This window comes from Aquarana catesbeiana, linkage group LG09, assembly GCF_042186555.1.
Source record: "Aquarana catesbeiana isolate 2022-GZ linkage group LG09, ASM4218655v1, whole genome shotgun sequence".
Classification (NCBI taxonomy): Eukaryota; Metazoa; Chordata; class Amphibia; order Anura; family Ranidae; genus Aquarana; species Aquarana catesbeiana.
Window position 1 is genome coordinate 286,267,116 of NC_133332.1, and position 15,198 is coordinate 286,282,313.

Consider the following 15,198-nt stretch of genomic DNA (forward strand, 5'->3'; position numbering starts at 1 on the left):
ATTCTAATCTTTTCTATTCAAATATATATTATATTTTATTCTGTTCTGTTCTATTGTTTTTCTAGTCTATTATTTTCTATTATTTTCTATTCAAATTCATTCTATACCAAATTAGAATTTCAGAAGCCATCTTCCGAAATTAGAATTTCGTATAGAATGAATTCAAATTCGAATAAAAAGGTTTAGAATAGGATAAAAAAGAATAGCGTAGAAAAACAATGAAACAGAATAGAAAAAAATATAATATATATATTATATTTTATTCCCTTCTGTTCTATTGTTTTTCTAGTCTATTCTATTTCTATTATTTGCTATTCTAATCTTTTCTATTCAAATTCAAATTCATTCTATACGAAATTCTAATTTTAGAAGCCATTTTCCGAAATTCGAATTTTGCATAGAATTAATTCAAATTCGAATAGAAAAGTTTAGAATAGAAAAGAATATCATAGAAAAACAATGGGACAGAATAGAAAAAAAATATAATATATATATAACCATCTTCTGAAATTGGAATTTGGTACAGAATGAATTCAAATTCGAATAGAAAAGATTAGAATACAATATATTATATTTTTTTCTATTCTGTTCTATTGTTTTTCTATGCTATTCTTTTATATTTTCTATTCTATCCTAATCTTTTCTACTGGAATTTGATTTCATTCTATACAAATTTCAAATTTTGCAAAATGGTTATATATACCGTATTTATCGGCGTATAACACGCGTCGGCGTATAACACGCACCCCAAGTTTAGGAGAGAATTTTAAGGAAAAAAACTTTTAGGAGGGAAGTTTAAGGAAAAGAAACTTACATTAAAATGCCCATCAATGCAGCCTCATCAGTGTTCATCTGCAGCCTTTTCAGTGTCATTGCAGCCTTTTCAGTGTCAGTGCAGCCTTGTCAGTGCAGCTTTGCCCCAGTGCAGCCTTGTCAGTGCAGCTTTGCCCCAGTGCAGCCTTCTCAATGCAGCCTTGTCCATGCAGCCTTGTCCCCAGTGCAGCCTTGTCAGTGCAGCCTTGTCCCCAGTGCAGCCTTGTCAATGCAGCCTTGTCCCCAGTGCAGCCTTATTAATGCAGCCTTGTCCCCAGTGCAGCCTTATCAATGCAGCCTTGTCCCCAGTGCAGCCTTATCAATGCAGCCTTGTCCCCAGTGCAGCCTTATCAATGCAGCCTTGTCCCCAGTGCAGCCTTGTCCCTGCAGCTTTGTCCCCAGTGCAGCCTAGTGTCCATGCCTCCTGCCGCTGCCGCCGCCGCCATACACATAGAAGTAGTTTTAAATATGGCGCCGCGGAGTTCGGAGTCCCGCCCAGTCCCGCCCTATGATGGACATAACACAGGTCCAATGGCGGGACTGGGCGTGACAGTGAGCGGCGCCGGAAAGACCCGAATACACCCGACTATGTGTATCTCGGCTCTGTGATTTCGGCGGCGCTCGTTCAGCACCGCCGAGTCCTTCCGAAGTCCGCGGCGCCATATTTGAAACTACTCGCTATGTAAATGTCGGCGGCGATCGCCGACATTCACATAGCGATAGCGGGGATCGGCGTATAACACGCACCCACGACTTTCCCCTGATTTTAAGGGGAAAAAAGTGCGTGTTATACGCCGATAAATACGGTAGTTTACTTTTTCAAATTCAGTTAATGTTTTTTCGAATGTGGTAGAATTTTTTCCAATTTGACAGTTTTTTTCGAATATGCTAGAATTTTTTCGAATTTGATAGTTTTTTTCGAATGTGCTAGAATTTTTTCGAATTTGACAATTTTTTTCGAATGTGGTAGAATTTTTTCGAATTTGATAGTTTTTTTCGAATGTGGTAGAATTTTTTCGAATTTGACAGTTTTTTTCGAATGTGGTAGAATTTTTTCGAATTTGATAGTTTTTTCGAATACGGTCGAATTTTTTCGAATGCGGTCGAATTTTTTCGAATTCGAATACGAAACAAAACGCATTCCGAAAACGAATGTAATGAATGCAACGAATTTAACTAAACGAATTTAGTTAAATAACGAATCGAAATGAAACTAAACTAAACAAATTTTTTCATCCTGCACATGTCTAACCCAGACTCTCTGTATAACCAGCCTCTCTGTATATACCAGCATCTCTGTCTATACCCATCCTCTCTGTATATACCCAGCCTATCTTCTGTATAGCCAGCCTATCTTCTGTATACTCAGCCTATCTTCTGTATACTCAGCCTATCTTCTGTATATACCCAGCCTCTTTGTATATACCCAGCCTATCTTCTGTATACCCAGCCTCTCTGTATACCCAGCCTATCTTCTGTATATACCCAGCCTCTTTGTATATACCAGCCTCTTTGTATATACCAGCCTCTCTGTATATACCCAGACTCTCTTATATACCAGCCTCTCTGTATATACCCAGCCTCTCTGTATGTACCCAGCCTCTCTGTTTATACCCAGCCTCTCTTTATATACCCAGCGTCTCTGTATATACACTAGCCTCTCTGTATACCCAGCCTTTCTGTATATATCAGCCTCTCTGTATACCCAGCCCCTCTCTATATATAAGCCTCTCTGTATATACCCAGCGTCTCTGTATATACCAGCCTTTCTGTATCTACCCAGCCTCTCTGTATACACCATCAAAAGGAAGACCTAGTATCGGAGTACCTCAGTAAGCAGGGTGACTCTGCAGGTACTCAGTAACAGTATGTGCCAGCGTCCCCAAGAATCAGACTATAGATAGAAAAAACTTTTAAATATGGGACTTTGAGGGCACAATAGTATTCAACTACAAACTATATATTTAGTAGAGATATTTTATTAGAAAAATATAAAAAACATTAAACACACATAAATTGTTTAAAAACACTACAAATTCAATGTAGATACTAATGATAATACACCGTATGGGTCCTATCCTGCCAATTTGTATAACATAGAAAAGGCTATAGACAAATACATGTGATGCTTAAACCAAGTACGGGAGAAATACTTCCCCTGAAAATCAAACAGTAGGCAAGCATATAGCTATAGCAGAGAAAATACAGCAGGTTTGGTGATCCACGGTGGGGTATTCTCTAGTTGCTCTACATGTTTCGCGTTTCGCAGAACGCTTCCTCAGGAGCTAGAGACTCTAAGATTCAAACAGATAAAAACAAAAAAGAAAAGAAAATCAAAAAAACATGAGTGTACTAAACACGGTATATATATGGATATCAATATTGAGAATATAATCACTACCAGATAAGATGGCCCGAGGGACTGACCCTATAAAAGATTATGGTCTCCAACCAGCGCACGGTAAGCCCAAAGGTTGGAGCCAACACAAACACAGGGAAAGCGGCTAGTACAGTTTGCATTAAAAAGTAAAAAAATATATATAGATAATGATAAAAAATAAAAAGTAAGGGTGTAAACACTTACCAATTGGATATGGTAAGATTGCCCAAATCAGCCAGTGGTAACCATATATAACTGACCACAATTTGATCATAAATGTAGAAAGTTTAAATCAGATTGTAAACAGCAATCGGTCATAACCTGGAACCTCTCCAAAAACTGTAGCGTCAAATGTCCATATGAAGGAGAGCACAGGCTTAAACGTTGTAGTGCTAATATATAAAAGAAAAAGGGAAGGGAGGATAAACAAACAAATGATCATTGCTGTCAGTCAAAGAGACAGACAAAGGTGGACTGCAGGCATACAAATGCCTTGCTCAAGGTTGAAAGACGCTAATCCAATAAGACTAACCTTACCCTAAGGAAGATGAGGGGGAGCAACAGGTTATGCCGTCCGGTCTGTGTAGGGGCCGGAGCTGTAGCTGCAGACGGATACAAGACATCGCGTCCCTATATATGGTGACTCCGGCCGGAAACGGGCAGCCCCAGGGGGCGTGACGCAATCCGGCCCCGCTGCAGGCTGCTGCGCATGCGCCGCGACACGCCGCCCTCACGCACAATCGCGGCGCCGGGACCTTCCGCGCATGCGCCGAGAAGCAGCGCGAGGGGGGACGGGACAAGGCGAATGACGCAGACAGCAAAGGCGGAGCTGACGGGGAAGGAAGTCCCCGTATCTCCGACAATCGCCGCACATCCGGCCAGATGAGCGGACCAGATGTGCGGCGCTGGGCAGCGGTACTCTTTAGGCAAAAACTATGCAGAGGGAAAGAGACCAACACTAAGGGAGAGCCCCCCGGCCATCAACCTGGCATAGATAAAAATAAAATTGACGATCCAATGTATATAAACTGTTATAGCATTAGTATAAAATTACACAGTCCCATAAAGGGATATTTAAGGAACAAGTAGACAATGAATTTAATATTATTAAACATGAGGGGAACATATTGAAAACATCGAAAAAAAAAAAAAAAAAAAAAAAAAAAAAATTACAAAAGAGATATTTAAAGTATGTAAAAAATATATATGTATTAATTAAAGTTGAATGTATCATATTATAGAACATTCTTTGCAACTCCATTAACAAATTAAAGGGCAGATGATGGTATATCCTGAAAGGGGCTCCCTATGGATCAAAGAAAGGGTCTATATGAATGAGATTCATTTAAACCTGGTGCTCTGGTGGCATTCAGCCGCTCGATCCAGAGGGTCTCTTTTTGTAATATGAGTTTGTCCCAATCACCACCCCTGGGGTTTTGGGGAATGACGGCCAAAGCAGCAAAGGAGATTGACGATGTATTAAAACGGTGGTATAGATCAAGATGTCTGCTCACCGGAGTGAGCATTTTTCCATTCCCTGAATAATAGATGTGATCGTTAATTCTTTGTCTGAGCTGCCTGGCCGTCTTTCCCACATAAAAAACCCCACAGGTGCACTTCATCAGGTAAACCACCCCTTGAGTATAGCATGTGGCTGCAAATTTTGGATGGTAGATTTCACCATTGGGAAGTAGAATGGGATGTTCAGAGGATATCCATGGGCAAAAAGAACAGCTGCCGCAGGGCGATGTGCCCCTAGGCAGTTGTAAAGCGGTAGAATTAAAGGGCTTATACTGACTGGTGACTAATCTATCTTTCAAAGAAGTAGCCCTTCTATAGACTGTTTCAGGGTATGTATTAATGTGTTTCTTTAGAATGGGATCCTCTGTCAGAAAGTGCCAATGTTTTTTTAGAATATTGTTAATGTCGAGATGATGAGAAGAAAATTGAGTGATGAATCTGACCGTTTGTTTTTGTGGCTGGGTTTTTTTCCCATACAGAAGGTCAGTGCGTGATTTGCTCTTGGCTTTATTAAAAGCCTTACGTAAGAGCGATCGGCTGTAGCCTCTGGCCAGGAGTCGAGATCTTAGGAGGTTAGACTGGTGTTGAAAATCCGTCATCTTAGTACAGTTTCGACGAAGACGGAGGTACTGTGCATACGGTATACTCCTAATAAGGGGGGGAGGATGTGCACTCGTGGCATGTAACAATGTGTTTCCTGCCGTGTTTTTTCTAAATAAGTCAGTGGATAGAGTGTCGTTGGTGTCCCTGTAGATCTCGAGATCTAAAAAATTAACTTTGTCGGTATCGGAAGAAAAAGTAAAATTTAAATTGAACTGGTTAACGTTAAGTATTTGTATGAGCTTTTTAAGGGTCTTCTTAGTTCCTGTCCAAATGATAAAAATATCATCTATATAACGTTTCCAGATCAAAATCTGATCTGTATATTCCGAATACCGGTCTCGAGAGAACAGGTAGCGTTCCCACCCCCCCAGGTACAGATTGGCGTAGCCAGGGGCACAACAGGTGCCCATGGCTACGCCCTGCACCTGGAGGTAGTGGGAACCCATAAACTCGAAAGAGTTGTGAGTCAAAATGAAATTGAGTAACTTTAAAATAAATTCATTATAGTTCCACTGGTGGTGATCCTCCTCATACAAAAAAGTGCGAACCATCTCGATGCCCCGCTCGTGAGGGATGCTGGAGTATAAAGCCTCCACATCTAACGTCACGAGCAGGGCACCGGGAGGGACCGGCAACCCCTCAATCTGTTTCAAAAGATCTAATGTATCTCTGGTGTATGACGGTAGGGCCCTAACATGGGGCATGAGTGTGGCATCTACAAGTTTACTGGCATTGTCCGTTAAACTACCAATACCCGAAATTATCGGTCTCCCAGGGGGCGACACCGGGTCCTTATGCACTTTGGGGAGTGCATAGAACGTCGCCACCCTGGGAGACCGAACATTCAGGTACTCATAGGTGTCCTTCGTAATTAGACCTCCTAAATAAGCGTCTCCAATAATGTCCAAAAAATGATTCCTAAAGGATGTGGTATCTGATAGGGAAATTTGCCGATACCAGTTTTTATTGGATAAAATATTCAAGCACATGTTTTCATAGGAAGATCTAGTGAGGAGGACAACATTACCGCCTTTATCGGCAGGTTTCACTATGATATCAGGGTGATTGTGTATTTTAGAGATAGCTTGGCGCTGGGTTAGCGTCAAGTTATTTTTTCTGTAGGGTAGGTCTATATGTTTGATGTCACTGATCACATTCTGTAGAAACGTCCAGATTTGGGGATTTTGAGATAGGTCGGGAAATTGACGAGATTTAGGTTTGAAATTGGTGACTGGAGCTGTAGAGGGAGTAGACACAGTTGGAATAGATGTGTCAGTAGCGTGGGTATTGTCACTTTCCTCTAGTAGAAGGATTAGGTCCCGTAAAGCTCGGAACTCATCCATCTTGAAGTGTTTTATGCTCTCTGAAAATTCCCGTTCCTCTTTATTTCTAAGTCTATCTGGATCAAATAAGAATTTATAGGTAAGGTTACGGGCGAACATATAGACATCTTTAATGGTTTCATATTTATCAATTTTTTGCGATGGACAGAAGCTTAAACCGAGTGTCAAAACATTTAGTTCTTGTTCAGAAAAGTGATAAGGGGTGAGATTCAGGACATCCAGTCCTAAGTGTGAGGTGGTAGAGTCCCTAGCACGGGAAAATTTACAGTGGAGGTAGCGTTTGAAACAATGTGAGGGTCGAGAGTGCTTTGTTTTCTGCAATTTTGTGATTGTGTAAGGGAAAACGAATTCCCTGGGTTGAAAGAATTGGATGGATTGGGTTGTTGTGTAGCGGTGGTGAGTGTATTGTTGGGTAAAGAGGTGTTGGGGGTATCGCGGATAGGACCAGAATAAGTTGTAGTCAATGTTGGATTAGTGCGATTTTGCAAGTTTAACATTTGTAATGCTTTGTGGGCATTGGGACCCATATAATTGGGTTGTGAATCAGTACCACCACCGTGAGTGGGAAGAGGCCCCTGACGTAGTGAGCCATTCGAGCGTTTGATATCTTGTTTGTCAATTTTCTTTTTAGGATAGGGTGTAAAGTGCCCACTACCATATTGTCGCTTACGTGCACCAGTGTCGTTGGGAGTGATATTCGGGTCTTTTCCAGTGGAAGCCTGTAAAGAAAAAGTGGATAAGGAAGAGTCAGAGTCAATTTCCGTATCATAGTCAAAAAACATACTACCATTGTTAGGGTATTGTTTTTTAGGACCTGTTTTGCGGGGTCTTCGACCATGGGAAGGGGTTTGCCAGTGGTAAGCGTAACCCTCCATAAATGCCGTTTTGTCTTTCATGAATTTATTTTGTTTCTTAAGAATTATGTCTTTATTAATTTTAGTAATATATTCCCTCACTTCCTGCCATTTATGATTGAACTGGGTATGGTTTTTCAAATTCTCATTTTTGGTTTGAAAAGTGACAATTTCCTCATCAAGGAGGACAAGTTCAGCTTGATAGTGGGATATCAGCAATTTAATAAGGTCAGTACTGCACTGAGTAAGGATTTTTTCCCATGCGATTTTAAATTCAGTACTTGTAATTTGAAACGATGGGAATATTTGGACTCTCAAGCCGACTGGGCTTAGATTGTCACGTACATATTGCTGGAGAAAGTCCACGTGCCAATGCAGGTTGGACTTCTTCTTCAGCAATTTTTTCATTTTTATTAGATAATGGTTCAAACCAATCTCTTGTCCTGTATCTGTCAAACAACTTGTTTGAACATCATTAATGTAACCCAACCAAGCGGTCCCTACAAAATCCATCACAGATCGATGCGTTAACTTTATGTTCCGTTATGTAAACCTCGTAACCAAAAGCAATAAAGATCAAAAAATCAAAAAATAATTGTAACAAAATAAGATATAGAAGTCACCTAAACTAGGAATTTGAATGGGATGCTTCCATCCCTAGAAATAGCATCAAAAGGAAGACCTAGTATCGGAGTACCTCAGTAAGCAGGGTGACTCTGCAGGTACTCAGTAACAGTATGTGCCAGCGTCCCCAAGAATCAGACTATAGATAGAAAAAACTTTTAAATATGGGACTTTGAGGGCACAATAGTATTCAACTACAAACTATATATTTAGTAGAGATATTTTATTAGAAAAATATAAAAAACATTAAACACACATAAATTGTTTAAAAACACTACAAATTCAATGTAGATACTAATGATAATACACCGTATGGGTCCTATCCTGCCAATTTGTATAACATAGAAAAGGCTATAGACAAATACATGTGATGCTTAAACCAAGTACGGGAGAAATACTTCCCCTGAAAATCAAACAGTAGGCAAGCATATAGCTATAGCAGAGAAAATACAGCAGGTTTGGTGATCCACGGTGGGGTATTCTCTAGTTGCTCTACATGTTTCGCGTTTCGCAGAACGCTTCCTCAGGAGCTAGAGACTCTAAGATTCAAACAGATAAAAACAAAAAAGAAAAGAAAATCAAAAAAACATGAGTGTACTAAACACGGTATATATATGGATATCAATATTGAGAATATAATCACTACCAGATAAGATGGCCCGAGGGACTGACCCTATAAAAGATTATGGTCTCCAACCAGCGCACGGTAAGCCCAAAGGTTGGAGCCAACACAAACACAGGGAAAGCGGCTAGTACAGTTTGCATTAAAAAGTAAAAAAATATATATAGATAATGATAAAAAATAAAAAGTAAGGGTGTAAACACTTACCAATTGGATATGGTAAGATTGCCCAAATCAGCCAGTGGTAACCATATATAACTGACCACAATTTGATCATAAATGTAGAAAGTTTAAATCAGATTGTAAACAGCAATCGGTCATAACCTGGAACCTCTCCAAAAACTGTAGCGTCAAATGTCCATATGAAGGAGAGCACAGGCTTAAACGTTGTAGTGCTAATATATAAAAGAAAAAGGGAAGGGAGGATAAACAAACAAATGATCATTGCTGTCAGTCAAAGAGACAGACAAAGGTGGACTGCAGGCATACAAATGCCTTGCTCAAGGTTGAAAGACGCTAATCCAATAAGACTAACCTTACCCTAAGGAAGATGAGGGGGAGCAACAGGTTATGCCGTCCGGTCTGTGTAGGGGCCGGAGCTGTAGCTGCAGACGGATACAAGACATCGCGTCCCTATATATGGTGACTCCGGCCGGAAACGGGCAGCCCCAGGGGGCGTGACGCAATCCGGCCCCGCTGCAGGCTGCTGCGCATGCGCCGCGACACGCCGCCCTCACGCACAATCGCGGCGCCGGGACCTTCCGCGCATGCGCCGAGAAGCAGCGCGAGGGGGGACGGGACAAGGCGAATGACGCAGACAGCAAAGGCGGAGCTGACGGGGAAGGAAGTCCCCGTATCTCCGACAATCGCCGCACATCCGGCCAGATGAGCGGACCAGATGTGCGGCGCTGGGCAGCGGTACTCTTTAGGCAAAAACTATGCAGAGGGAAAGAGACCAACACTAAGGGAGAGCCCCCCGGCCATCAACCTGGCATAGATAAAAATAAAATTGACGATCCAATGTATATAAACTGTTATAGCATTAGTATAAAATTACACAGTCCCATAAAGGGATATTTAAGGAACAAGTAGACAATGAATTTAATATTATTAAACATGAGGGGAACATATTGAAAACATCGAAAAAAAAAAAAAAAAAAAATTACAAAAGAGATATTTAAAGTATGTAAAAAATATATATGTATTAATTAAAGTTGAATGTATCATATTATAGAACATTCTTTGCAACTCCATTAACAAATTAAAGGGCAGATGATGGTATATCCTGAAAGGGGCTCCCTATGGATCAAAGAAAGGGTCTATATGAATGAGATTCATTTAAACCTGGTGCTCTGGTGGCATTCAGCCGCTCGATCCAGAGGGTCTCTTTTTGTAATATGAGTTTGTCCCAATCACCACCCCTGGGGTTTTGGGGAATGACGGCCAAAGCAGCAAAGGAGTACCGCTGCCCAGCGCCGCACATCTGGTCCGCTCATCTGGCCGGATGTGCGGCGATTGTCGGAGATACGGGGACTTCCTTCCCCGTCAGCTCCGCCTTTGCTGTCTGCGTCATTCGCCTTGTCCCGTCCCCCCTCGCGCTGCTTCTCGGCGCATGCGCGGAAGGTCCCGGCGCCGCGATTGTGCGTGAGGGCGGCGTGTCGCGGCGCATGCGCAGCAGCCTGCAGCGGGGCCGGATTGCGTCACGCCCCCTGGGGCTGCCCGTTTCCGGCCGGAGTCACCATATATAGGGACGCGATGTCTTGTATCCGTCTGCAGCTACAGCTCCGGCCCCTACACAGACCGGACGGCATAACCTGTTGCTCCCCCTCATCTTCCTTAGGGTAAGGTTAGTCTTATTGGATTAGCGTCTTTCAACCTTGAGCAAGGCATTTGTATGCCTGCAGTCCACCTTTGTCTGTCTCTTTGACTGACAGCAATGATCATTTGTTTGTTTATCCTCCCTTCCCTTTTTCTTTTATATATTAGCACTACAACGTTTAAGCCTGTGCTCTCCTTCATATGGACATTTGACGCTACAGTTTTTGGAGAGGTTCCAGGTTATGACCGATTGCTGTTTACAATCTGATTTAAACTTTCTACATTTATGATCAAATTGTGGTCAGTTATATATGGTTACCACTGGCTGATTTGGGCAATCTTACCATATCCAATTGGTAAGTGTTTACACCCTTACTTTTTATTTTTTATCATTATCTATATATATTTTTTTACTTTTTAATGCAAACTGTACTAGCCGCTTTCCCTGTGTTTGTGTTGGCTCCAACCTTTGGGCTTACCGTGCGCTGGTTGGAGACCATAATCTTTTATAGGGTCAGTCCCTCGGGCCATCTTATCTGGTAGTGATTATATTCTCAATATTGATATCCATATATATACCGTGTTTAGTACACTCATGTTTTTTTGATTTTCTTTTCTTTTTTGTTTTTATCTGTTTGAATCTTAGAGTCTCTAGCTCCTGAGGAAGCGTTCTGCGAAACGCGAAACATGTAGAGCAACTAGAGAATACCCCACCGTGGATCACCAAACCTGCTGTATTTTCTCTGCTATAGCTATATGCTTGCCTACTGTTTGATTTTCAGGGGAAGTATTTCTCCCGTACTTGGTTTAAGCATCACATGTATTTGTCTATAGCCTTTTCTATGTTATACAAATTGGCAGGATAGGACCCATACGGTGTATTATCATTAGTATCTACATTGAATTTGTAGTGTTTTTAAACAATTTATGTGTGTTTAATGTTTTTTATATTTTTCTAATAAAATATCTCTACTAAATATATAGTTTGTAGTTGAATACTATTGTGCCCTCAAAGTCCCATATTTAAAAGTTTTTTCTATCTATTCTCTGTATACACCAGCCTCTCTGTATACCCAACCTTTCTGTATATACCAGCATCTCTGTCTATACCCAGCCTCTCTGTATACCCAGCCTCTTTGTATATACTAGCCTCTTTGTATATACAAGCCTCTCTGTATATACCCAGACTCTCTTATATACCAGCCTCTCTGTATATACCCAGCCTATCTTCTGTATATACCCAGCCTCTTTGTATATACCAGCCTCTCTGTATATACCCAGCATCTCTGTATATACCCATCCTCTCTGTATATACCAGCCTTTCGGTATCTACCCAGCCTCTCTGTATATACCAGCCTCTCTATATATACCCAGCCTCTCTGTATATACCAGCCTCTCTGTATACCCAGCCCCTTTGTATATACCTAGCCTCTCTGTATGCCCAGCCTCCCTGTATATACCCAGCCTATCTTCTGTATACCCAGCCTCTCTGTATACACCAGCATCTCTTTATATAACCAGCCTCTCTGTATATACCAGCATCTCTGTATATACCCATCCTCTCTGTATATACCAGCCTTTCGGTATCTACCCAGCCTCTCTGTATATACCAGCCTCTCTGTATACCCAGCCCCTCTCTATATACCCAGCCTCTCTGTATGCCCAGCCTATCTTCTGTATACCCAGCCTCTCTGTATATACCCAGCCTCTCTGTATATACCCAGCCTCTCTGTATATACCCAGCCTCTCTGTATATACACAGCATCTCTGTATATACCCAGCCTCTCTGTATATACCCAGCCTCTCTGTATATACCCAGCCTCTCTGTATATGCCAGCATCTCTGTATATGCCAGCATCTCTATATATACCCAGCCTCTCTGTATATACCAGCATCTCTGTATATACCTAGACTCTCTGTATATACCCAGCCTATCTTCTGTATACCCAGCCTCTCTGTATACACCAGCATCTCTTTATATAACCAGCCTCTCTGTATATACCAGCCTCTCTGTATATACCCAGCCTCTCTGTATATACCCAGCCTCTCTGTATATGCCAGCATCTCTGTATATACCCAGCCTCTCTTTATATACCAGCATCTCTGTATATACCCAGCCTCTCTGTATATACCAGCATCTCTGTATATACCCAGACTCTCTGTATATACCCAGCCTATCTTCAGTATACCCAGCCTCTCTGTATATACACTAGCCTCTCTGTATACCCAGCCCCTCTCTATATATAAGCCTCTCTGTATATACCCAGCGTCTCTGTATATACCAGCCTTTCTGTATCTACCCAGCCTCTCTGTATACACCAGCCTCTCTGTATACACCAGCCTCTCTGTATACCCAGCCTTTCTGTATATAACCAGCCTTTCTGTATATACCCAGACTCTCTGTATAACCAGCCTCTCTGAATATACCAGCATCTCTGTCTATACCCAGCCTCTCTGTATATACCCAGCCTCTCTGTATATACCCAGCCTCTCTGTATCCCCAGCCTATCTTCTGTATATACCCAGCCTCTTTGTATATACCCAGACTCTCTTATATACCAGCCTCTCTGTATATACCCAGCCTCTCTGTATATACACTAGCCTCTCTGTATACCCAGCCTTTCTGTATATATCAGCCTCTCTGTATACCCAGCCCCTCTCTATATATAAGCCTCTCTGTATATACCCAGCGTCTCTGTATATACCAGCCTTTCTGTATACACCAGCCTCTCTGTATACCCAGCCTTTCTGTATGCCCAGCCTTTCTGTATATACCCAGACTCTCTGTATAACCAGCCTCTCTGTATATACCAGCATCTCTGTCTATACCCAGCCTCTCTGTATACCCAGCCTATCTTCTGTATACCCAGCCTATCTTCTGTATATACCCAGCCTCTTTGTATATACTAGCCTCTTTGTATATACCAGCCTCTCTGTATATACCCAGACTCTCTTATATACCAGCCTCTCTGTATATACCCAGCCTATCTTCTGTATACCCAGCCTCTCTGTATACCCAGCCTATCTTTTGTATATACCCAGCCTCTTTGTATATACCAGCCTCTCTTTATATACCCAGACTCTCTTATATACCAGCCTCTCTGTATATACCCAGCCTCTCTGTGTATACCCAGCTTCTCTGTATATACCCAGCCTCTCTGTATGCCCAGCTTCTCTGTATACCCAGCCTCTCTGTATATACAAGCCTCTCTGTATACCCAGCCTCTCTGTATACCCAGCCTCTCTGTATATACCAGCATCTCTGTATATACCCATCCTCTCTGTATATACCAGCCTTTCGGTATCTACCCAGCCTCTCTGTATATACCAGCCTCTTTGTATATGCCAGCCTCTCTATATATACCCAGCCTCTCTATATATACCCAGCCTCTCTGTATATACCAGCCTCTCTGTATACCCAGCCTCTCTGTATATACCCAGCCTCTCTGTATGCCCAGCCTCTCTGTATATACCCAGCCTATCTTCTGTATACCCAGACTCTCTGTATATGCCAACATCTCTGTATATGCCAGCATCTCTGTATATACACAGCATCTCTTTATATAACCAGCCTCTCTGTATACCCAGCCTCTCTGTATATACCAGCCTCTCTGTATATGCCAGCATCTCTGTATATACCCAGCCTCTCTGTATACCCAGCCTCTCTGTATATACCAGCATCTCTGTATATACCCAGACTCTCTGTATATACCCAGCCTATCTTCTGTATACCCAGCCTCTTTGTATATACCCACCCTCTTTGTATATACCCACCCTCTTTGTATATACCCAGCCTCTCTGTATACCCAGCCTCTCTGTATATACACTAGCCTCTCTGTATACCCAGCCTTTCTGTATATATCAGCCTCTCTGTATACCCAGTCTCTCTCTCTATATAAGCCTCTCTGTATATATCCAGCATCTCTGTACATACCAGCCTTTCTGTATCTACCCAGCCTCTCTGTATATACCAGCCTCTCTGTATACCCAACCTTTCTGTATGCCCAGCCTTTCTGTATATACCCAGCCTCTTTGTATATACCAGCCTCTCTGTATATACCCAGCCTCTCTGTATATGCCCAGCCTCTCTATATATACCCAGCCTATCTTCTGTATACCCAGCCTCTCTGTATATACCCAGCCTCTCTGTATGCCCAGCCTCTCTGTATACACAGCTTCTCTGTATACCCAGACTCTCTGTATATACACTAGCCTCTTTGTATACCCAGCCTCTCTGTATATACTAGCATCTCTGTATATACCCATCCTCTCTGTATATACCAGCCTTTTGGTATCTACCCAGCCTCTCTGTATATACCAGCCTTTCTATATATACCGGGCTCTCTATATATACCCAGCCTCTCTATATATACCCAGCCTCTCTGTATATACCAGCCTCTCTGTATACCCAGCCCCTCTGTATATACCCAGCCTCTCTGTATGCCCAGCCTCTCTGTATATACCCATATACCCATCCTCTCTGTATATACCAGCCTTTCGGTATCTACCCAGCCTCTCTGTATATACCCAGCCTCTCTGTATACCCAGCCCCTCTGTATATACTTAGCCTCTCTGTATGCCCAGCCTCTCTGTATATACCCAGCCTATCTTCTGTATACC